Source organism: Panthera onca, chromosome D4 (assembly GCF_046562875.1).
Source record: "Panthera onca isolate mPanOnc1 chromosome D4, mPanOnc1 haplotype 2, whole genome shotgun sequence".
NCBI classification, from domain to species: Eukaryota; Metazoa; Chordata; class Mammalia; order Carnivora; family Felidae; genus Panthera; species Panthera onca.
This window is the reverse complement of record NC_138351.1, coordinates 62,317,997-62,344,195: the sequence shown is the minus strand read 5'-3', so window position 1 is coordinate 62,344,195 and position 26,199 is coordinate 62,317,997.

The window sequence follows — 26,199 nt, the reverse complement described above, 5'->3', positions numbered from 1 at the left end:
AGGTCCTGTCCTCATGCTTTAATAAAATCACCTTTTTTGCACCAAAGATATCTTCAAGAATTCTTTCTTGGCCATCAGCTCCAGACCACCCCACCATCACCCCGAAACTTCATCAAATAATATTTTTAAATTCACGATCATAGAGGGGAAGAAGAGGCAAACGAAGACACAGACTCGTAACTATAGAGAACAAACTGATGGTTATTGGAGGGGAGATGGGTGGGGGATGGGATAAATGGGTGATGGGGACTAAGGAGTACCCTTTTTGTGATGAGCACTGGGTGTCATATGGAAGTACTGAATCACTTAAATTGTATACCAGAAACTAATAGTATACTGTGTGTTAACTAACTGGAATTTAAATAAAAACTTTAAAAAATAATATTTTTTAATTCAAGTATAATTAACATACAGTGTTATATTAGTTTCCAATGTACTATATAATGATTCAACAATTCTATACATTATTCAGTGTTCATATGATAAGTGTACTCCTAATCCCCTTCTGCAATTTCACCCATCCCCCCACCTAGCTCCCTTCTAGCAGCCAGCGGTTTGTTCTCTATTTAAGAGTCTGGTTTTTTGTTTATCTTTTTTTCTGTTTTTGTTTTATTTCTTAAATTCCACACATGAGTGAAATCAAAAACAAGAAATAACAAATGTTGGCGAGGATGTGGAGAAAAAGGAACCCTCATGCACTGTTGGTGGGAATGCAAACTGGTACAGCCACTGTGGAAAACAGTATGGAAGTTCCTCAAAACATTAAAAATAGAATTACTCCATGATTCAGTAATTCCACTACTGGGTATTTACCCAAAGAAAAATAAAAACACTAATTTGAAAAGATATATGCACCCCTATGTTTACTGTAGCATTATTAACATATTCACAATAGCCAAGGTATGGAAGCAACCCAAGTGTTCATCCATAGATAAATGGGTAAAGAAGATTTGAGATACACACACACACACACACACACACACACTCTCTCTCTCTCTCTCTCTCTCTCTCACTCACTGGAATATTACTTAGCCATAAAAAGAATGAAATCTTGCCATTTGCAACAGCATGAATGGATTTAGAGGATATAATGCTAAGTGAAATATGTCAGAGAAAGACAAATAATATTTTAATACACTTAACTGGTGAGCATTTGGTAATGTATATAATTGTTGAATCGCTATGTCATATACTTCCAACTAGTTTAATGTAATATGTCAAGTATACTTCCATTAAAAATAAAAAATAGTTTAAAAACCCAAACCAAAATCAATTCACAGAGTTTTTACTTTCCTACTAATGTCCAGTCTAGATTTGAGAATATGCACTTGAAAACTGCAGTTTAAAATTTGAATTCATTGTTTATTGCCCACACCACATAACATTAAGAGAAATCAAGATGTTATTTTGGGAGCTGCTGACCAGAGGTGAAGGGACGTTTGACATAGCAAGTGCAAGAACATGGCGTGAATATAAACTTAAAGTGATCAGAGAAAGCATCCTTGGACAGTGGTGTTTACAGTGAGCCTGGAGTGTGAGGCATTGGCCAAGCCAAGGGAGTGGGGGAGGGAGAACTTTCAGGTAGAGGGAACAAAAGGTACAAGAGGACAGATTTCAGAGAGAAAGCAAGTGAACAACATCACATGAAGCAGAAGAGTGAAGGACAAAAAAGTGCTGGAGATGTAGCTAAGCCTCAGATCACAGCGAGGTAGCAGAATACCACCATCAGATTTTTTTTTTAAGTCTACACTGAACTTCTGGTGAAAAGCAGGTTAACGATAGTCCCCAGTTTGTAACCTATTAAAATAATCCAAAGAACATAAATAGGGAAGAAAATGACAACTCCATCAAATAGAGTTAGAGCTACAACTGCCAACCCATAGAATAAAAAGGATGTCTGCCAAATCAGTGAGTTTGGGATGGATTTGAAGAAGGATGCTGAGAGGTGATATATAACCCTCCAGACCTCGGCACGGAGTAAATGGGATACTCGGCTAAAAGTAAATGGGATGGATGCCAGTTGTGTGTTAGGGAGTTACTGTGAGCCAGACCTACCTCCTGTCTGGGCAATCTGCTCAGCTGATAGGGACAAACAATAAAAATTAAGAAGAAAATAATCTCTCTGATATCTTCAGAAACCATGTGTCTGGACCCAAGCTATCAGCTGCTCCAAATCACAGCTCTGCCGCAACTCTACACACCATTCTTGAGCAAATAGCTAACTCAAGTAGCATGGTTCCCTCCTTAATGGAGAAGTGAATTAAAAAAGCCACACTATGGGTCCTATGTATAGACACTACACAAAGGAAAAGAACGAGCAAAGTTAAGAAGTGGAAACTGGATGAGGAATTTACATCTGGAATCATTCCAAACTATCAAAGAAAATACTCTAGAGTATAGAAAAAAGTTCAGGTAAATACTTTTTCAACCTCAGAGAAGTTAAAAAGAACATGGCTCCTTTGGGAAAGAAGCACAAGGGAGAGAAAAGAACTCAAGGAAGAGACTGTAAGATAGGGAAAGGGGAAAAAGAGAACTGTCAATGTTTAGGAAAGAAACTGAACACAATAATAAAACTATTGAAAGAGAAGTCACCTTAGAAGCTGTAATAGCCAGAATCCAGAGCATGAGTAACTAAGGAAAATGGAAAGACGATGTTTATTAATTGTTAGAAAAGGGATGGACATGGAAGATAAAGGCCAAGTAACCTAAGCACATTGAATGCATTGTAAGCTATCATAGAAAAAACTTCCCTGTAATAAACCCAGAGCTGAGCCTGCAGGTCAGCAGAGCACTCAGTCCTGAAAGAAAAAGAAAAAAAGAAGAAGAAGAAGAAGAAGAAAAAGAAGAAGAAGAAGCAGCAGCAGCAGCAGCCTGAGAACAAAAACAAAAACAAAAACAAAAACAAAAACAAAAACCTGACCCATATCTCAAGTTACAGAACCATAAGGATAGTGTGGTAGCTGTAATTTTTATCCTATGTAATATATTCCATATAAAAAAAAATCAAACTGGCCTCTGATTTCTCCATTGTAACATTCAGTGTCGGAAGACTGAAGCTCTGTGTGCAGAGTTATGGGAAAAATTTTAGACAAATATTTTATATCCATAAAATGATAACTTATGTATGTATAATTTATGCATGAAGCCACATATCCTTAGAAAATGGATTCAGGGAATTTAGCAGCTCTGAGGTCTTCTTGGGAAAAAAATATCTATAGACAAAATCCAGCTGATCATCCGGGTACATAGACCACAGTCAATAGTACTGATTTTTTTCTCCATGCCTCCCTGTCTTTGTTTATTTAGTAATAATAATGGAAATAGTAGAGGAGGAGGAGGAGGAGTAATGGTAGTAGTAATAGTAGCAAGAGCAACTACTGTTTATTTGATGCTTTCTCAATGCTAGGCACTTTATGATAGTTGTCTCAGTCAATCCTCTCAGTACCCTATAGACTAGTATTGAAGTCAGCTCATTTTAGATTTGGAGCAACACCTATAACTCAGGAGAAACGGTTTTAGAGCAAGTAAGTAGCAGACCTACATGTGGACTCTTCATTTTCTGGTTCTTCTATTTATGTTTCTTCTATTACTTTAATGTCTTTTTAGTGTCTTTTCCCTCCTATCATGAGAGACCACCTCAAGTTTATCCTCCATGTTACAGATCTGATTTTCTGTGATTAGTTCTGCCTTTAACAGTTATCAGATTATTCTGTAGCAGTGTCTTTATATATATTCTTTAATGAACTACCTCAGAACATGTGAATATATTGTTTTACCATCTTGTCTTTTATCTCTTACTTCTTAAAATCTTTGCTCTTATTTCCTCCAGGGTGTAAAGCAGACTTTCTCTAAAATTTACTTCCATGGCTTGAATGAAATATATATGTAAAAATGTCTTTGTCTCTCAATGCTACATTTATCTTGTATGTTACAGAAAGTTTTTTTTAATAGAGTGTGTTGGGGGGGTTCACCTGGGTGGCTCAGTCGGTTAAGTCTCTGACTCTTGGTTTCAGCTCAGGTCATGATCTTACGGTTTCATAGTTCAAGGCCCACGTCAGGCTCTGCGTTAACAGCATGGAGTCTGCTTGGTATCCTCTCTCTCCCTCTCTTTATGCCTCTCCCCCACTTGCACTGTCTCTGTCTCTCTCAAAATAAATAAATAAGCTTTCAAAAAATAGTGTGTGTGTGTGTGTGTGTGTGTATCCTGTATTTGCCGAAAAGTAAGGTGGGCGAGTTCTTCTTAGGTCTTACTTGGATAGACTTAAAATCTTCAGTCTTCAACTGGAGGACTGGTTGACCATGTCATTTTAGTTTAGGAACATAGATGTCTATCAGAAGAGGTCTTCTACAAGGGGACCTTTATATTAACAAAGTTTCTACACCCAAATCACTGTCTGGCTTGGCCTCCCTTCTGTATCTGTGTCTGACAGCCTTCCTGTACTTCTGTCTTCCCCATGAGGGAAATTCTGACCATATCACAGAAGAGTAAAACCACTTAAGACAAACACCCTGCTCTCCTGGGCTTCCTGTTGAATGTGACAGATTTCCCCTGTGCTGCCCGCACAGCTGATTCTCAAAGATTTTTCTATGGTAGCAAATGCATTTTCAAGTGAAGAGGTCCCTGTTCGCTCATGGCCCAGTTTGGCCTCTAGCCTGTACCCCCACAGGAATTAGGAGTGCCCTTTGCCTTGGATATTTCCTTCAACTGGATGCCCAATGGTTCCATTTGAAGATCAGATGCTTGTCAAAATTTCTGATGTATGTTGAGATCATTCTCTAGTATCATAAGTGATGTTATTAGTCCCTATTTTAAAGTTTTCATTGGAGGGGCGCCTGGGTGGCTCCATCGGTTAAGCACCGGACTTGGGCTCAGGTCATGATCTCGCGGCTCCTGAGTTCAAGCCCCATGTCAGGCTCTGTGCTGAGAGTTTAGAGCCTGGAGCCTACTTTGGATCCTGTGTTTCCCTCTCTCTCTGCCCCTCCCTCACTTGTGCTCTTTCTCTCTGTCTCTCAAAAATAAATAAACATTAAAAAAAATTTTTTTTAAGTTTTCATTTGATAATTTCAGTTGGTTTTCTTAGGGGACCCTAATGTCTATACGCACAGCACATCTTTCTGTCCAACCCTCTCCAAACATTTTAGCTTTTGACATATGCCCTTGGTCCCTCAGGTGAGGCAACCTCATCAGATATTCCTCTCTGGCTTATTGGATTCTCATCCACACATGACTTCTGGCTCCAGCCCAGTGTGCTGCACTTGAGGGGAGAGTCCTCTGTGAGCCACAGTTCAGTGGCACCCTCTAACCAGATATTTCTGTCTTTGCTTCCATTTAGGGCTGGAAAGTTTGGACAAATCTCAATTATTTATTGGGATCTTAATTTTTCTTACATTTTGAATAAGATCTTTATTTGTTGCAGGTGTTAATTCGTTGTCATATTTGCCTCAATTATTTCTCCCTCATGTTTTTTTTTTCTTTCTCTCTTTTCTTTTAAATGAAAATGTTCAGATCACTTTAAGATGCTTTGTGACCTAAAGGGGACCAGGGTCTGGAGGGAATCAAAGTTAATTTAGAAGCTGAGGCCCATGTCTGTATTTCCTTGGCAGAATTGAAAGTGGCTAAAAGATTCTGTCAGTGGGATACAACCCAGCTATTTTGTAAAGCCCCAGGCAGGGTAATGATGGGAGAGGACACCCAGAAATAGCAGCCTCGTCAATCATGGCTGCAACTTATCAAGGCCACAGTCAATTGAACAAACCTGTTCTACTTATGCCTTCTTGTGCTAGGGCTGAGACATGGCCATGGATAAGGAGAGAGTTTTCTCCATAAATAATCAGGATGGAACAACCTCTACCAGAGGAAGAGCCGATTCCCAAGAAGGGGAAAAATGAGCTAATGTTTTATGTAAAGGCAAAACTGGAATTTGTTAGGCCCTGTAGCTCTCCTTCTCTGTTAGAATTACTCCGGAGTTACTCTTGGATTCCAAGGAAATGTGATTCAACCATTGTGGTAGCTTTAGGGCTCTGAACCAATGGTCAAGGCAGGAATATGATGAGTGATCAAGCATTCCATAGTTCCCTTCTTCTCTCCCAGGGCTATGCCTGGGCTCCCAACAGAGGGATCTGAAAGTATAACAGGGTAAAGTGTCTTGTGAGCACCAAAAGGCCGCTCTGTTTGGTTAGCTGAGAGAAGCACTATATGGAGTACAAGGAGGATGGTGTCGGGGGCAGCTGATCTGAGCCGGGGCAGCTGACGTGACATCGGCTTTGGCAGAGCAGGTGCTGAAAGCAGTGTTTGGGATATGAAGTTGCGTTGACAGACGTTGAATCAGCAGACACCAGAGCAGCAGGCAGTAGCCAACACGAATTATCCCAGATACAGTGCTCTTCTCCCATGAGCTTCCAACACGCATAGCATCTAGCTAGTACTCAGGCAAAAAAGCACCAGGGCGGTCCTACCCGTGGAGGAAACAGCAGTTGACTGTCTTGCTTTTGAACTTGCAAACAGCCTTCCAAGAACCCAGCCTTCCATCCATAAGTAGTAGAATTTCTGCACTCAGGCCAAAAGCCAAGTAACTATAGGCTTTTTGTTACCAGTAGTCATTCATGTACCAACTACCAGGTTTCCCCAAATGTAAGATAATCTTAGTTGTATTACACTCAATTGTTTTACCTGCATTAGGAAATAAAAATGCTGTGGAATGAACTATGACATACCAATGGTTGAAAGTAATATCCTGATTTCAGAGATGTTAACAGTGACAAAATGCGCATCTTAGAACTGGTGAGACACAATGCTAGGCATTGCCCCAGGGCTGCAGACGAGGTAGATGGCAAGTCTGGCCTCAGTGAACTCATAGTCTGGGGGGAAGACAGATGCTGAAAAAGCAATCACAGTGTGACGCAGGGCCTGGAGAAGTGCAGGAGTCTTCTCCAAGAGACTGGTAATGCCACTGAGACTGGACGGGGGATGCTGTAGGTGAGGGCAAAGGTAGAACTTTCTAGGAAGGGGGATTACCATGTGCAAGCGCTCTGAGATGGGAAAGGTCTTGAGTGAGCAAGGGTGAGTAACTGGAAACAGAATCAGGCAAGGCCGAGTCGTGGGAGACCTCTAGCCCACATTAAGGAATTAGGTTTATCTAAGAGCAGTGGGAGGCCACAGTGAGGGTGAAACAAGATCAGATTGTGTTTTTTAAAAATCTCTTTACTTGTGTTGATGTGAGGGAAGCATAAGAACAGGTGCAGAGAGATCAGCGAGGGGATTTTTGCAGCAATTTAGATAAGAATGGATAATGGTTTATAATAGGGCGCTGGCAATGGGAATGGGAAGAAATGAAGACTGAAGCATATTTTGAAGGGACACACACCTTCTCTGTTTTGTTTGTTTGATTTCTTTTTCAGGAGGGTTGGGGGTTCCATTGGCTTTCAAAGAAATAAGAACATTTACTGAGGGAAATCCCAGCTGCAGACTGGAACTGGCCTCTGATTTTCCGGCGTTAATTTGTGCCTTGCTTGGAGAACAAAGGTTCCATACATTTGGATTTTTCTTAAACCACGACACACTGCCACACTGAGGCAAAAATACTTCCCACTGTTTCAATAACAAATCCTTCTCCTCAAATTTCTCTAGATATTATTGCCATGACCTTAGATAACTTCATGCTTATGAGTATGAATTGGGAAGTTTTATAGATTGGATTATGTTTAAAAATTTCTTTTAGAACAACAAGAAGCAGTCACTTAAGGAAGCTTTTAGCCAGGAGGCATTTCTAATTTGTACGGGAGTATTAAGTACATGTTGATAAAACGAGACACAATTGTGGTACACTGGAAAAAAGCATCGCCCTAGAAATAAAAAGGCCTGAATTGAATCCCAACTTTCTTAACTGACCACCTGTGTGACATTGGGCAAGCCATCCAAATACATTTAATCTGTGAAGTGAAGAAAGAGGATCTCTCTACCTACCTTGCAGGGTTATAAGAACATCAAATGAGATTCACAGCAAATATTTACGGAGTTCCTATTATTTACTAGAGATTCTGCCAGGAAGAAGGGATGCAGTGGTGCTCAAGACAGCCAGAGTCTCTTTCCTCAAGAAGATTCTCACTGCAGAAAGGAAGTTGCAGCCTACAAATTGCTACAGACATGTAAGTCAGTACTATCATCAAATATTAGTGGTAGTAGAATTTCTTAGCAGAGAGTGTTGGGACTTGAATTTTATTAAGAACTAATTTTCGAAAAGGTAAAATTATCACTCTCTTTCAGATATAAAATGAACACAAGTCAAAGATTTTATTCAACTCATTAGTTAATGAAGGAACCACTAGGATGTTAAAATCATTCCAAGGAGTATTTGAAAAGCTAAGTATTTATAGCAATGTTAGGATAAGATTGCTGAGTTAGATACAGAACCTGTCAGTATTCCATGATGACCACAAATCATAACCCACTGAGATTATCTGTTCCACCAGACAAAAATCATTTGCATCTCTATCAAATTGGTCCGAAAAAAAAGCCACGGGCAAGACCATGCTGAAAGGGTCTTTGGCAACAGAATGGGGACTGTTGGGAAGGAGCAAACCGTACTTCCATGAACAGTGGGTGCTGGGTGGATGAGGGTGTTTGAGGGACCACACAGCCCACGTTAGGGAAGGAGGGAAGAAGAGTTAGCATGGGGTCGTCTTGGGTTCTCCTGGGAAAGACTGCCTGGAAGGATAATAGGAAGGGCCTCCAGATACTCAAGAGCCAAAATGGGCTTCATTCCCATCGAGGGGGCCACAGCCAGAGGCCCCAGAGGGGATGTCACAGAGTCCCTCATGAAAGCTTCACTCAGGAAACAGAATTAGCAATAGGACTCCACCCTGCCCAAAGAGCATCATGGCCTGATTGCACCTGTAGTCAGCGAACACCTTTCCTCTCCCTTACTACTCCTCTCGCCAACCCTTCTCTCCACTTCCCTCTATCTTATTTCCAACCCCTTGGAAGTCAGAGACAGCCCAGTGAGGGGGTAAGAAGGAGAAGAGCGAGGTGGGGGAAGAAAAGGAAAAAAGCTGACCCACCAATGGTCTCTAAGCCCGAGGCAGGCCAGGACTGGGGAGAGTGGAGAGCTTTAACTCTGGATGAAGTAATGTTTTGACAATTTTGTTTTGACTGGTTATTTTATTTACTAAAATGGAGTATATATCTGTGATTGAAAATGTTGGTCCTTTTTATTACCTGAGGATGCCTGGAGAAAGGTGGAGAATCTTGGCTAGATTTTTATCCAGAGACAGAGAAGAAATGGGCCCTCACACTGGCCACAGCTCCTTGGCCTTGAGTGCTTGGGATGGGGTAGGGGGAGGCCGGGTGTGGTTTCAAACACCATCTTCCCTCTGATCTGGGTGCTGAGCTTTCTATGTGGGCCAGGGAGGAGGGAGAAGGAAAGGGCACGTGCCTCTTCATTTAACTGGGTACAGCCATGGCCTTCTGGGCTGGCTGACTGCTCTTCTGTCTCATTTTCTATGATTTTGATGAGGACGGCAGTAGCTCCAATGTGTCAGTTGATAAGGGACTCACGCCCAAGCAGTCATCTTCCACATAAAAGATCCCTCAAAAGATTTGATGGAAAATTCCAACTTAACCCCAGCTGGTGGCTCTCCTACCATGTTCCTCTGATGCAGATGCCTCCTTGCTCTTTCTGTGGAGGCGGTCAGGGCTGTGGCTCCCAATCACACCTACGCAAATGGGGAGACTGTTTCTTTTTCTCGTTCAGTTCACACAGCCTGAGCATGATGACAAAATGAAATGCGTCTTCTCATAGACACCACCCATCTTTGTGAATGATTAGAGACGGGGGAGCATACTACTTCAAGATGGTTTGTGGGCAGGAAGAACCTCCTTAGTTTTATTCACGGAAGGCAATAGCCCCCTTTGGCAAATGCGGCGCTACCGAAAGGCTGACCCTCGCTAACCTCCTGTGAGTTTTGGGTAGGGGTGGTGAATGGGGATGGAGGAGGGGCTGATTCTAGAATTAGAACTCTTGATAAGCCCATGTTGTTATGGTTGGGCCCAAGCATCTAAAGCCCCCTTGGAGAGATGGACTTAGAAAGTGGGACACTAAGTGCCTTTTGCTCACCATTCAGAGCCTTAGTTTCCATTCTGGGGCAACAGGAAAGCCCTCACCTGCCAATCGTGTTCTAGTTGCTAGGGAAGAGCCACAGAGACAGGCATGGAAAGCTCCACCTTACCAGTCAGGTGTGTATAACCCTTTCCCAGCCCTTGAGCGCCTCGCCAATAAAACTATGCAAACACTTTAAAAGTCCATTTACATTTCCCGTCAGTAGCCCCTCTTGAGTTAGCATGCACCATGCATTTATCATCTACTGGATGAAATAGGGCTACTGAGAAATAAGGCTGGGATATAACCAAAAAGAGAAATGATGGGGAGAATTAATCTTCTGGACAGTTCTTTTGTATGAAGGTCAGTTGACTGTCTCACATGCCCTCCCTTTGCAGGTAGGAACTGCTTGGCCTAAGAAGGCAACTGTTTTTATGTTTTCGTGTAAGCAACTCAAACAATAATGATTTTTTGGATTAGTTTAAATGTGCCTAGTCCTCCTCTGTGACTAATTAAGCTGAATTCTGTGCATACAGGAAGCTGTTTGGCATTTGCCAATATCTGTGCAGACCTGCTGTGTTTGATTACCCACCATTAGTTCATAACGGTTGGACAGACCAGTTGACTTCCAGGACTGTCTCAATTATCAAGATACCTTGTCACCTTTCTGGCCAACTTTTAACATCTTCACATAATCCCTATAGAGAGTGTGTGTTTTCAATTTGGCCTCATCTGGAGGATTAGTGAAAACATCGGGCGCTTCCTCCATAGGTGGCTAATGAAGGCCCCAGTGATGACAATAGTACAAATTACTTTAAAACGGTCCTATTTTTGTCAGTGCTAAAAATACTCTTTCATTTATATTTTCTTCTAGATTTACTATGTCTCTTTCCAAAGTGAAGAATTGAAAAAGAAAGGTTCTGAATACCATCCTTATTAGACTAACAATACAACATTTCAGAAGATGGGTTAAAAATGCATCCATGAATTATAAATAATGTATAATATGGCTGTATAATATAGTGCTTGCTGCAAAAATGCTGCTTTTTTCTCAGGGGGTAATTTTTTTCCACTTGTGGATTTATATTAAAGTCCTCCATCCTGGCAGTGAGATCGATGGTCAGAGCTTTAATTGGGGCTCTCTGGTGATTATCTAGATTGGCAGCTGCTGTCAATCAGCCTCTAAAGAAATTTCTGAGCCAATGATTAGGCAGCTCCTGGAGATGTTAGGTCCCTAGGGGCAATGTGAAGTCTCCTGATCGCAGGGGAACCCTTGAGGACAGCATAGCTATAATTTTCCAAGTCACTGGCCTACCTAGCGATACACGTCTCAGCTTTTGGCTGAGTCAACTCAGAAGGCTGATATCATGGCATTTACAGGATCCACTTGATGTTATAAGCAAAACAGTACTAGCAGTCCCCTGACAACTTCCATTAAAGTAATGCAATAATACCCTATGTATGTTTATAGAGCACTTCACACTTTTATATAGCATTATATAATTGAATCCCATTGATAAAATAACAATATATTGCTGTTATTTTCTGGGAGGAAATATACAAAGTTCACAAAATTTCTCCCTTCTGGTACATGTAATATTCTTTTAGAAACACTATTTTCATATGAGTTAAAAATCCAAACCATTTTTGGATTAATTTAACATGTTATAATGGCTCAATCTCATTAATTCAGATCCTACTAATTTAAATTTTATGATAATCCAAGTAGGATTGGGCTAAATTTGTTTTTTTCTCATCCTTGAATTATGGTGAATAATGGTAAGAAGCATTCTGTTGGTAAAAAAAAAAAAAAATGAGCTTCCAGTTTCTCATAGAGTTAAATGTACATGTACCCACCATATGACAATTCTCCTCTTAGGTATTTCTCTAAGAAAATGGAAATATAGCCCCCCCACCAAGGACTTGAATATAAATGTTCACAGCAGCTTTATTTGTAATAACTAAACCCCCCAACAACCCAAACATTCATCTGTAGGTGAATGGGTAAGCAAATTGTGGCATGTCCAAATAATGACATATTTACTCAGCAATAAAATGAAATGCTATATGGGGATGAATTTCAAAAACATAATGCTGAATGAAAGAAGGCTGTACAGAGAAGATTGTATGCTATATGGTTCTGTTTATTTTAGAACATGCACAATTAATTTATAGGGACAGCCAATCAGTGGCTGGCTTGGGGGGGCAGTAGATATTAAGTGGGCAAGGGCACAAGGGAATTTTTGAGGTGTAGAAATGTTCTACATATTGGTTGTAATGGTAGTTATATGGGTATATATATTTGTCAAAACTCAGTGAGACATACACTTAAAATGTGGGCACTTTATTATATGTAAATTATATCTTCATAATTAGATTCTTTATTTTTTTATTTTTATTTTTTTAAAGTGCACTCGTTTTGAGAGAGAGAGTCCATGCACACATGGGGGAAGGTCAGAGAGTGAGGGAGAGAGAGAATCCCAAGCAGGCTCTGTGCTCACAGTGCAGAGACTGACTTGGGACTCGAGCCCACAAATTGTGAGATCATGACCTGGGCCTAAATCAAGAGTCAGACGCTTAACCAACTGAGCCACCCAGGCACTCCCATAAGTTAGATTTTTTTTTTTAAGTGACATGCCATTACATATATCTTCATTAATAACAGAAGTCCTGTTTAACCCTTTATGTTGGTCTGTGCTTCCTTCCCTTTTTCAATTTTTTTAGCAATATTATTTCCAACATGCACATGGTATAGGGGATTCCAGCTTGAGTTCAGAAGATATTTTATAAAACAAGAAAAAGAAGATTCAGCCCTTCCATCTCATATCTAATGGGACCCCAAATTCCACCTATTCTGACTCCTAAATATTTCTTGCATCTTTATACTGCTGCCTAGCTTTATCTCTGATGCCTTAATTTAGCTTTCAACTATCTCCTGACTGATCTCTTTCCCATTCTGATTTGATTTGAACAAAAGGATTCTCCACACCATCTTCTAGGTGCCAGAAAACAAAATGGTACCCAGAGGCCTTATGGTTGACAGAAGGGCAGGAAATCCATAGGGGAAGAAGCAAGACAAGGGGTAGAGCTGGGTAGGGCACTGGGGGAAGTTCGATGAAGACCTCTCACGCTTGTTTCTGGGGCTCTTAGGATCAACATGTGATCATGAGTTAACTGGATTGTTTTCAATGTGGGTGGTATTTTCTATGTACATTTTATTTAGCACATTAGTGAAGCCCCCTTTGGAAAAGGGTTTGTGTTCCCTGGGGGCTGGTAGGGAAGGGCCAGGTGTGGTGGTGGCTGCAGGGATCAAAGGCAGAAAACCCCAAGAAAGACAGGATACTTGGAAGGGCAGAAACAAAGCCCAAAGACCCCTGGATTCCACCCACACTTCACAGTTTTCTCCCACACCATTGCCCTTTTGGCTGCCCCTTCTGTCCTGTATGTATTGAGGAGTGATCTCCTTACTGTCTATATCTTCACATTCTTCTTTGATTGCCAGAGAGGTTGGTGATGGTGAATGGTCACCCAGGAGAAAAAAGGTGACGATTTTAAGCCAGTTTAGTCCATTGAAAAAGGCCTCTAAGAGCCTTTCCCATCATCTGAAAGTGCCTTTTAGCAAGACTTGGGATTGGATGGCCTCCAGTGAGCGGTTTCACATCGATTGCACACTTGTCGGGAGAAGCACTGGCCCAGCTCAGAGATTTCCACCTTAAACTTTCAAAAGAAGCCACTTGCTAAAGGTTCTGAAGCTGGGGATGCCAGAGGAGCCATTAAAAATCAAACAAGTGAGCAGAAACAGAATTTGACTTTTGGCCCCAGGGGTAAGAGAGATGGAGATGAGAGCTGACAGGCTCCTACTTGACAAGGCCTCTGTGGAGCGGAAATGGGTGACTCACAAATTGGAGTGGCACTTCCTCTCCATGGGCCGTCCTGCAAGCAAGGCCTGAACATCCCCACCCAGCCCCTCAATGCACACGCTCCCCGGCCTACCAGTCAGGGTATTGCCCTGCCACCCACAACACAGGACACATGTTTGGGGGTTCAGCTTTAACCTCAAACATCTTTGAGGTTAAACCATGGATTTAGCCCATAGATACTTCTCCATCACTGAAAAGAAAACAAACAAACAAACAACAACAACAGCAAGGAAAAACCAGCATACATTTTATCATAGAGGTAATGTAGGCATGAGCCCTGTGTTTGGAATATCTTCTAGTCCTGGCTCTGCTATTGATAAACTGAGTGAACCTGAATTCAGGTAAGTCAGTTTTTAGAGGCCACAGTCTCTCTGACCATAAAGTAAAAAGAGCTCATAAACATGTAAGCAGCAATGATATTGGAAGTTGGTGATGATGTATGGGGAGTCCAGGTGAAGGACAAATTCCATAGAGAAGAAGTGACATTTGAAGTGGGTCCTGAGAAACCCAGTAGAGTTTTCCAGTCAGGCAAGAGAGAAGAATGTTCCAGGCCAGGCAAGACATTCCTTAAGGGCTGGAGGCAGAAGAGGATGGGGAGATTTGATGTGGCTTTCTGCATTCAACAGAGGGTGGCCTACTGGCTCTTGCTTAGGGTGACCTGGCAGGTGATGATTTAATTAAATAAAACACCCAAAGCAGGAGAGGCTAGAAAAAGCAATGAATCCAATTTCTGACATGTTGAAATGAAAGTATCCAGAGTTCGACCAACTGACATGTCCAGCAGACAGCTGGATAAGCATGCCCAAAGCTCAAAGCTCAGAGGAGTGGTTGAAGCCAGAGATGTAGATCTGGATGTCATCAGCTTATGTGCATCTAGATCGTTTCAAAGTTCCTTTCTAAATCCAAAGTCAGTGGATCTGTGATTGTAAATTTTATAAAAGGAAAAGTTCAAATATAAACCTTTCTTCTCTCCCTGGACTAATGATGCCCTCCAGTACATTCCTCCTTGGCTCCCTTTCTAAATTTTTTTTTTTTACATTTTATTTATTTTACATATATATATATATATATATATATATATATATATATGTATATATATTCATATATATGTGTGTGTGTGTGTGTGTATATATATATATATATATATAAAGAGACAGAGCATGAGCAAGGGAGGGGCAAAGAGAGAGGGAGACACAGAATCCAAAGCAGGCTCCAGGCTCTGAGCTGTCAGCACAGAGCCCGACCTGGGGCTCGAACTCACAAACCGTGAGATCATGACCTGAGCCGAAGCTTAACCGACTGAGCCACCCAGACACCCCTTCCCTGGCTCCCTTTCTAATGTGCCACTACAGAATGGTCAGAGGATTCTTGCCACTAAATTGTGTTTGAGCTTCTGACAGCGACCAGTTGTGGTGGTTTAGGCAATGTAGAATGGCCTCAGCCCAGGTAATTAAACCAGAACTGAACATCGGTGATAAATCCCCAAAAGGCATCCCTTATCAGTGGCTCCCCACGACACGTGAAATAAAGTTCAGGCTCTTCGGTGTGGCATTCAAGTCTCTCTCCCTGTCTCTGTCTCTCTGATCATTAGCCAATGTCATGAGCAGCCTTATGGAGAGGCCCATGTGGTGGGAAATGTAGGCCGCCAGCCCCTAGTCACGTGAGAGTGTGGGCGCAGGTTCGCCCACCCAGTCAAACCTTCAGGTGATGGAAGCCCCTGCTGACATCTTATCTGCAATCTCTTGAGAGAGAGAACCTCCAACTAGAAGCCCCCAGCTCAGCCCCTCCTGGATTCCTGACCCTCAGAAACTGTGAGATAACATGCTTCAAACCTCTAAGTTTTGGGGTAGTTTGTTAAGGTGTGCTCAGGAAAAGGATGAATGTACTCTTCTGAAAATGGGTCCGGGAGGGTTTTGAGTGATTTCAGCAGTTTGGAAGGAGAGGTCTGCAGAGTGCTGAAAGCCTGAGTCTCATCCTGACTCTTCTGCCTGCTCAGTGAGTGGCCTTGAAAATGTCTTCTCTCCTGTTTGAGCCTCAGTTTCCTCACTTGTAAATAGAGAGGAAGAGCTAGTTCCGGGCTTCATTCTAAAACCCTTACACACATGCAGCACTTGATAGTTTGTAAAATGTTTTTATATATTATGGTCAGGACCTGGATATGATGAAGAATAGTTCCCAAAACTTGAAAACAAGGGAAATGAGAATGGCTTTTGGAAGTTAAACTTCAAAACAGGCACATGTGGATTAGGACAGAGACATACAAACTTACCTTAAAGCAATGTTTAGGAGCAAACTGACTGGCTGGATATGAAGCAAAAATACAATTTCCTTCTTCTTATCAATGAATGATGGGAAATACCACGAATGCTCATTTTTCTAATGCATGAAAAGCTCTTAGAAGAGTTCCTGGAATATCATAAGAACTTAAGAGGTGTTACTCATTATTATTTTTATGTATAACCAAGGGAAATATAGTCAACTCATAACTGGGTTATTAAAAGATATCAAGATTTGATATTCATAAAGAAAGGAGCACATTACCAGAGTTTATTAAGAATTCTAACTTGGTGTCCTAATAAGAAGTCAGAATGCTACACACAAGGCTGGGCAGCACAGCAAATTTAGAGCCACGCGCAGACATCAGAGAGTCAAGATGCGCGTGAGATACTCAGGAAGCTTTGTTATAAGGGCACCATCAGAGCTTTAATGAGTTGGGTGTGACTTTCAATCACTGCTGTTCTTGAATTAATTAAAGCAATTTGTAAAATTATATATAGTTCTTGTTCCTATTGATACTTTTTGGAGTAATTGCTGCATTGTTATAATTTGAATATTATTTTGTTCCTCTCTGATTGATCACAATGTTCTTTATCTACCAGGAAATAGAATGGGGTAAAGTGGGTGATTTCTTGGGACTTTTGCTCTATTTAATGAGTATTGACTTCATGGCCCTCTTGGACCCGGCTTGATTATTATGTGATTGAATAAATGAACCTAGTTAAAGCGGTAATGTACAAATCGGCCGTAAGCTGGCAATGGAAACCATTGGGAATAGGGGAATCACAAGGACTCATGCTGTCAGTGCCCATCCACAGCTCTCCAGTGACAAGAGAGCCTTGGTCAATAATCCCAGTAGAAAGAGTATATCTAATATGAAAATGCACACAGGGGATTGCATCTAATAGAATATCCCTGTTCTCTTGGCAAATTCATCCTTGATTTTGAAGGGATAAGTCATACCCTATCAGCACTGTGACATTAAATATTTGATTCTTCTTACTAACCCCTTTTCCCTGATACCATACTCAAGTGAAATTCTAATTATGCCATGACTTTTCATATAGGTCTATAGGACTTTGGGCATTTAGAGTTTAAATATTCTGATCAGTATCTCCAGATAATGAACTTTCCATGTTTATATCCTTGTCCAAAGTCAATATTGTCATTCTCTTTGATATGACCTTAGCCTTCTAACTGGTCTCCTAGGTTCCACTCTTGACATTGTTGTATTGTCCTCAAAAAAGATGATTTCTCTATGTACATTTATTAAAACATTATCTCATATGACCTTTTCAGTGAATGTAAATGGTTTTGTTACCCCTATAAACAGATGAAGAAATTGAGAATCATATAGTGAATGACTATAACAATTAGTAAGTTGTAGGACTGGGACTCAAACTCGAGGTTGGTATATTATTATTGATTCCTGATCGCCTATTACATGTGAGTGGTTTGTCCTAAAGAAATAGTCCCAGGACAGGAACACACTGCATCTTTATTCTAGGCTTCCTAGAGCTCTGTAAGGTGGATAGTTTGCAGCTGAGAACACTGAGGCCAGAGAAGTTAGGCAAATTGCCCAAATTCATGTAGCAGGCAAGAGAGTCTGGATTCAGACAGTACATTTTGGAAGAGTTTATTACTCCTTTACTTTTTGCTTCATATATTTTTACTTTTAAGAACTATTCTAAACATTTCCATTTACAACCATGTTTACAATTTTTAAAAATTTCATGTTGAGGGGCACCTGGGTGGCTCAGTCGGTTAAGCACCAACTTCAACTCAGGTCATGATCTCACAGTTTGTGAGTTTGAGCCCCAAGTGAGGCTCCATGCTGACAGCTTGGAGCCTGGATCCTGTTTTCAGATTTTGTGTCTTCCCCTCTCTCTTTCTCTCTGCTCCTCTCCTGCTCATGCTCTGTCTCTGTCTCCCTCTCTCAAAATTACAATAAAAAACATTAAAATAAATTTTTTAATTTCATGTTGAACTAAGTTTTAAAGTTAGAATTTTATTTTTCTTAGAATTCATGTGTATGTGAGCATGTATGTGTTTTCTACTGTTGCCATGACAGATTGCCACAAAGTTAGTGACTTAAACAACACAAATTTATTATTTTAGAGCTATATAGATCAGAAGTCCAATGCCAGTCTCACTGATCTAAAATCAAGGTGTGGGCAAAGCTGTATTTCTTTCTGGAGGCTCTAGAGAGAAAATTGTGTCCTTGTCTTTTCCAGTTTCTAGAGATCACTCGCATTCCTTGGCCTGTGGCCTCTTCTTCCTTTTCTTCTCCAAACAGGCCAAGTCCTTCTTACACTGCCATGTCTCTAGCTTTCTGCAGCCAGGAATGAGTCCTGCTTTTAAGGATTCATGTGAATAGATTAGACACATTTGAATAATCCAGTATAATCTTCCCATCTCAAGGTTCTTGACCTTAGCCACATCTGCAAAGTCCCTTTAGCCACGTAGAGATTATAGGATATGGTTGTATTTGGGGGCCATTATTCTGCTTATCACTGTATATATGATAGTAATATATAATATATATATATTATATACATATGAATTTTATATGTATTGCATATTTATATCATACATTATGAAAGTATTACATATCCGTGCATTTAAAAATTTCTGCATATGTATATTGAATGCATATATATGTACATGTATGTATATATACACATATGATACAGTGAAATACCTATGACACCTTTTCCCGGTTCCTTGTCACAGAGTCTTATTTCTCTACCCTTGGCTCCACACTCAGTGGCTTGGATGGAATGGGCTGTTTCCATATCTTCATTTTCTCGCTTGATTCTACCTGTATTGAAGTGATTATAGCAGTCAGATAGGCCAAATTTGTAAGCATTAATAAACAACCCCAACCCACAGTGGCTTAAAACTATAAGGGCTTAATTTCCTTCATATTGCATGTTAATCGTGGGGCAACTGAGGGGGCTCTGCTTCGTGCTGTCCTTACTCAGGGACCCCAGTGGAGGGAAAATCCAGCTCCAAGATCCACAAGAGCTAAGACAGGGAAGAGACAGTGTTGGATTGTGCTCTCATTCCTGAAGCTTCACTCCCAGTCGCATTTCATTGACCAAAACAAATTCGTTGGCCACATCCAAGTTCCACAGTGCCCCAGATATTTATGGGCAGTCCCAGTGATTCCCCTTAAAATACATGAACATCTTTAAATAAAGTCCACATCCTTTAAAATAGAACTACAGGCTTCATCATGAAAAATCAGTCCCCTGCTTTACTCCAGAAGGCTACTCCCAAGTGGCAGCCACTTTAAATTATTCTACTGGTTTCTTCTAGAGTTTACCTCCAAGTTTCTAAATAACACAAGGATAGTTCTATTCCCTAATTTTTCCATTTTAGCTGCCATCTTTTAATTCCTACTAGGGAAAATTGGACTTACCTCTCTTCTGCACAGAGTGTTTATAACATCATGACCCTGTAAACAGCACATATAGCTGAGCTATGTAGCATACTATGGTTTCATGTTCTTTCTTGTGCAATTTTTTATAAAGTGAGTAAATGCCTTTTTTTTCCCCCCAGCAATTTAGGTCTCTGTGTCCTTATTCTTAATTTTCCCCCAAGCTCTCCTGACCAAGCTATAAAACTCCTCTCAAAACATCCAGACACACTGAGTTCTTCAGTAGTTCCATTCTGTTCTCTCTCCTCAGTCCTCCTGTTCCAGCTTGGACAAATCACCTTCTAGGTCTGTTTACATCCATGGGCTCTGTTTCAAGCTTTCTTGAAAGCTTCAGTTTACCAATCAAAGAGAAAGAAAGACAGGAGGACTTCTGAGGTCCTTAGTTCCTGTTCTAGAATTTTGATACAGGGATGAAGCATCAGGAGAAGTCCAAGGAAGTTCCAAGGATAGGCTCTGCACCATGCCCTTTGGCCAAGGCTGCCTGTGCACACCAGCTTGCCACTGAGGTCTAGTCCTCCGGGTCCAGCTCAGGTTCAGACCCCTCTTACTTTGACTTCTCATCTGTGCTGCTTTCATAATCTTGGCCATCCTTTCATCTCCACTGTCCTAGAACCAGTAATGAAGGAAGAGAGGAAAAGTTCAGCCATTTTTTGGGGTGGGCAGAGGTGGGGGGGGATTCCTAAATTCCTGAGCTCCAGCCCGAGAAGCATCTCCATACTTCTTACCACTCCTTGGTCCCATTAGAAGCAAAATTATTAGACTTTACTCAAAGAGTGGGAAATCCAAGTCATAGAGGAAAGCAGTGTGAAAGTTAAAATCTTGTTATGCTCTTATCCAGGAACTGATTGAATTTCTGAAAGCCCTCAAGGAGCTCCTGCTGGCAGCTGGGACTGAGGGTTCAAAGCAGAGAAACAGAGCATGTGGGGAAATGCTTTTACTTCATGATTTTCTTCCCACACCTGGCGATGAAATGAAATATGCAACGGGGGTGGGGGGGAGTGGGGTGGGATTATAAATATTGCAATAATGATGGTAATGCTTTAATACCTGGTGTGGGGATGCAATTTGGTTTGGTTGTAGAAGGATGAGGCAGGGAGGGTGATGAGGATTCTGAGAGGCTGATGAAGCCCGGGGTGTGGTTCTGTGTGCAGAGTTTGCTCAGAAACCTGAGCAGTTTCTGCCTGCTTAGTCTGCCATCAAGGAAATTATCCTATCTTTTTTTTTCTCATTTTCTGTTATGTGTAGCACAACTGGAGATTAGAAGAGAAAGGATGTTCCTGGGGCTTTCTTTGAAAACAACAGCCCCACCCCAATGACAGGGGAAGGATTGATGCTACAAATTACCAACTAGTAAATGGAAATTAATACTGTAATTAGCAAGATAGGAAAATCCATCTTATTGTAAATAGTGATACTTATAGACTGTGATATTCCCCCTGGGAGCACCAGGTTATTCAAGAGGAATAAATCAAGAACCACGCTTAGGCCCATGAAGAATACCAGAAATATTCAGAGCAGACATACATCTACAACTGACAATATTTTCACCGGGTTGTAAAACAGTGGATAAAGTCAATTTTTAAAAAGATACACATTTGTGATTTTCGACACTTCTTAGATGGAAAGTGTTTTCAGATTGGCTTTTGAATATCAGCATTGTCACCTAGACAGCTTTCTAGCAAACAGACTGAAGTCATTGGATAAAAAGATTAGTTTCACAAAAAAATGAGGAGATGAATACTGCATTTCAAATAAAAGCACAGGTCTCCAAGGATGAAATATAAACACTTGATAAACCTGCAGCTCTGATAAAAATCTATATAATGGCCTTATGTGTCTATAGCTATTTAAAATGTGGAACCTGTTTTCACATCCATTAACTCATTTGATTCCCAAGAGTGTGTGTGTGTGTGTGTGTGTGTGTGTGTGTGTGTGTGTGTAGATAAATGAGAGGGAATGTAAAACAAAATGATCCTCACTTTATAGATGAGGAAGTGGACCCCAGAAAGATTCAAGCTCACACTGTCTCCCAGGCATTAACAGACTGTGTGTATTTAATGCTAGCTGCCCTGAGTTGGAGTTAAAACGCAGCCATACTTCTCTAGGCAGCCAAAATGGGGATGGCATTCTAGCCACAGGAGTGTTGTGAATTCAAGTTTATGAGTCCAAGAATGAATCCAAGGTGGTTAGGAAAACTGCCCTAACTCCCCTTCCCCACCCTCATGATTATGGATTTGAAGAATTTCATCTTATTGGTCCCCATTATTACACCCATATTTGACAGATTGCTTAGGGATCTGCTAGTTATAGTGCATCACACCTGGCCTTGAATCAGGGCTCTTCATGTATGTATGTCTTCCCTTCTGGACCATGGGAGCCCACAGACCAATATCCAGGTCTTTAATACATACCCATCCCGGTGCCAATGCTTCATAAACATGTGTGAGGTTGAAATAAATCATGGGAACAGACACTTTGTAACACCACCAATTGGGTCATAATGTAGGCTTGCAGACTAGAAGACACAGTCTCATCCACTTGGAGGGATAGATGTGTCAGATGCTCCTTTTTAGAACATGTGACCCAGTTCTTATTCTTTTGCATAGTTTGATCCCATTTCTTGGGGTGAAGTCAATTATAGGTGACCCCCTACTTTCATACAGATTGATAATTGTCTGGAAGTAACAAACTCACATTCAAAAAAGGGGTGGTTTCCATACTTCCATTTCCCAAAACTTTAAATCCCCAAGCAGGAATGCCAGCCCTGTGGCAGGTTTGGAAGAACCCTGCAAATCTCTATATGTGATGGTCCATATGATGTTGTAACCCCCCCCCCCACCCCCCACCCCCCGTCTCCTGGCTCATACCTCAGGCCCCCATCCCCAGCCTGGCTCTCATGGAAGGCAGGACAGAATTCAAGATGCTGGAATGTTAGGGGTTGGTGCACAAACTTTAGGAGCATCCATAGAGAAAAACCTTTGCAAAAGAAAGAAAAGTCAGCACGTAATAATTCCTACTTTGTGGAAAAGAGGGGTAGGTAGATCAAAATAAACATATATGTAAGTATAGACAAAAGAGAGGAAGGAGAACAACCAAAAGATTTTAAATGGCTTTTTCTAGCTGGTTGGATTATGATTTGAGCTTTTTCCTTTTCTATATTTGTATTGTTTCAATGTAGTCATTTTTTAACATCTATAAGTTCTTTTAAATTTATTTTTTATCTACTTGCAAGACATTAAAAACATTACTCTTAAGGCTAAAATCATCCTGGACCATCATCCTCAAATTCCCGAAGGTAATCACATAACGTGGGCATGCATCTTTCTAGATTTTTTCAACATATTCACATATACATATATATGCACATAAATATACACATTATTGTTTCATTTCTACAGAGATGGCATATAACACACAGCCTGCAGTTTTCTACCCACGTCAGTTACAGGTAAATCTACCTCAGTAAAAAAGGAAAAAAGCATAATATTCCATCAAGTGGAGAGACTTGCAGTTTATTTAGCTCATTGGTTCTGAACTGGGATCAGGCGAGGAGCTATACCACGAAATCAGTGCCCAGGCCCCACCCGTAGTAATTCTGATGCAGTGTTTTTGTTTCCCCTCCCCCACCCCAGGTGATTTTCATGTTTTGCTGTTACATTAGCACCACATTGTACAACCTTGAACATATGTGTGGGTGTTACTCCAGGAAGACTCAAAAAAAAAAAAAAATGCACTTATGCTACGATACCAATTTACACTCCCACCGAAAGTATGTGAAAATACCCCACATACTTCCCTAGCTCGGATATATTACCTAATTTAACAATGTAAAAATTTTTGCTGCTTTGGTGGATTCAAACAAATAGTATGCTAATTATTTTCATTTCACTGATTATTTGTAAGATTTTTACCTTTTCATACGTATAGCAAAAGATCAAGAGCACACAAGGTACCCAGGTTTGTATTACAGCTCTGCTGCTTATGAGCTATGTGACTTTAGGCCAGTTGCTTAACCTTTCTGTGCCTCAGTTTTCTCATTTGTAAGATGGAGAAAATAACAGCAGCCACTTCATAGGTTTGATGTAAGAATTAAACGATTAATAGAGGTAGGGTTTTAGACCAGTGTCTGGTACAGAGGAAGCATGCAATCGATGTTACTTTTTCCCTGTGACCGTTTGTACTTCTTTAGTATTACTGCTTTATCAGAAAACAGTTTTTAACTATGGGCTTATTCAGAGAAAACTATTCAGGCAGGCCTCAAATCTCTCACCATTGGAGACCTTACATACTTTGTTCCTACTCTCAGTAGTACGAATGGCAACTCTTACCTATTTGAAGACAAAGGAGGTAAAACGTTCTTTAGGGGCCCTTAACAGGTGAGAGATGATGGGAGGCCCTCACTTCAGATCAGGAGGTAGTATACTCTTGTCGTTATCACCAGTCTGAAAAGACTGACAGAAAGACACTAGAGAGCATCCAGGAGACACTATTTTATTTTATTTTATTTTATTTTATTTTATTTCAATATATGAAATTTATTGTCAAATTGGTTTCCATACAACACCCATTGCTCATCCCAGAAGGTGCCCTCCTCAATACCCTCCCCCACCCTCCCCTCCCTCCCACCCCCATCAACCCTCAGTTTGTTCTCAGTTTTTAACAGTCTCTTATGCTTTGGCTCTCTCCCATTCTAACCTCCTTTTTTTTTTTTTTTCCTTCCCCTCCCCCATGGGTTTCTGTTAAGTTTCTCAGGATCCACATAAGAGTGAAACCATATGGTATCTGTCTTTCTCTGTATGGCTTATTTCACTTAGCATCACACTCTCCAGTTCCATCCACGTTGCTACAAAGGGCCATATTTCATTCTTTCTCATTGCCACATAGTACTCCATTGTGTATATAAACCACAATTTCTTTATCCACTCATCTTTTGATGGACATTTAAGCTCTTTCCATAATTTTGCTATTGTTGAGAGTGCTGCTATAAACATTGGGGTACAAGTGCCCCTATGCATCAGTACTCCTGTATCCCTTGGGTAAATTCCTAGCAGTGCTATTGCTGGGTCATAGGGTAGGTCTATTTTTAATTTTCTGAGGAACCTCCACACTGCTTTCCAGAGTGGCTGCACCAATTTGCATTCCCACCAACAGTGCAAGAGGGTTCCCGTTTCTCCACATCCTCTCCAGCATCTATAGTCCAGGAGACACTATTTTATAGATGAGTACAATGAGTCCCAAGAACGAAAGTAATTAAATAAGCTCCCACAATCATTCAGGGACAGAATCAGACTAGGGCTTAGTGTTCTGGAGCCTCAGGAAGCTTTGTGCTGGCCTTCTCATGGGGCCCAGGTGAGTGTTTTGGAGGGCAGGTTCTAATATTAGTATCTTCGTGAGAAATAAGTTGCAAAAAACTTTAATTTCACAAAATTACGATTTGCTATTATAGATATAATAAGACTACAGTAATATTTTTAAATTGCAATACTACCGGTTTCTTAGCCTTAGGACAAGTTCCTAAGTAATACATCACCTCGGAAATGTTTTCATGCCACAAGATAATTCTTTTAAGTCAAAGCCCCAACATATCCATCCATTCAATTCAACATATTTGTATAAAAACATACTGCAAATATGGAGAAGTATTATGATTTAAATAACTGACAAATATTTGCAGTCCCAATGTGATTTTTAAAATCTCATTCTGGGACGCCTTGGTGGTTCAGTCAGTTAAGCATCCGACTTCGGCTCAGGTCATGATCTAGCGGCTTGTGGGTTCCAGCCCCATATCTGGCTCTGTGCTAACAGCTCAGAACCAGGATCCTGCTTCAGATTCTATCTCAGTCTCTCTCTACCCCCTCCTCATGCTCTCTCTCTCTCTCTCTCTCTTCCAATCTCTCTCTCTGTCTTAAATATAAATAAACATTAAAAAAATTTTTTAATCTCACTCTGACTCAAGAATGGGAGGGGTTTGAAAAGCTTTAACCCTTAAAAAAAATTCAAAAAAATTTCCAGATGACTATGAAAGCAATTAGTTTTATAAAATGTTAGTCTTTAGCAAGGAATTATTTATCTCTGGTTTTCAAGGAACGAAAGATAAGAACCTAACAAGAAATATGAGACATATTATTTTATTTAATATGACTAATTATGTGAAATATTGATGAACTTTGACCCAGAATGGGTTTTTTTGGTAATACCTAAAGCAGGTAAAAACAATGTTTATCTGTTATTTTCTCTCCTGAAGTTAAGCCTTCAATTAATGTATGCTAAAGTCATCAAGGGATTCGACAGGCTTAGGGAGAAATGTTAACAAGAAGCTGACCAGTCTGGATGCTAATATAAGGCAATGAGGTCTCAGGGGCATCATCTTGGAGCACACCATCCCAAGACCTAATTTGCATTCACCAGGGGTGGGGGAAACAGTGCTGGCTTAAGTCCTTTGCATTTCATTTCTGGGACTTGAGAT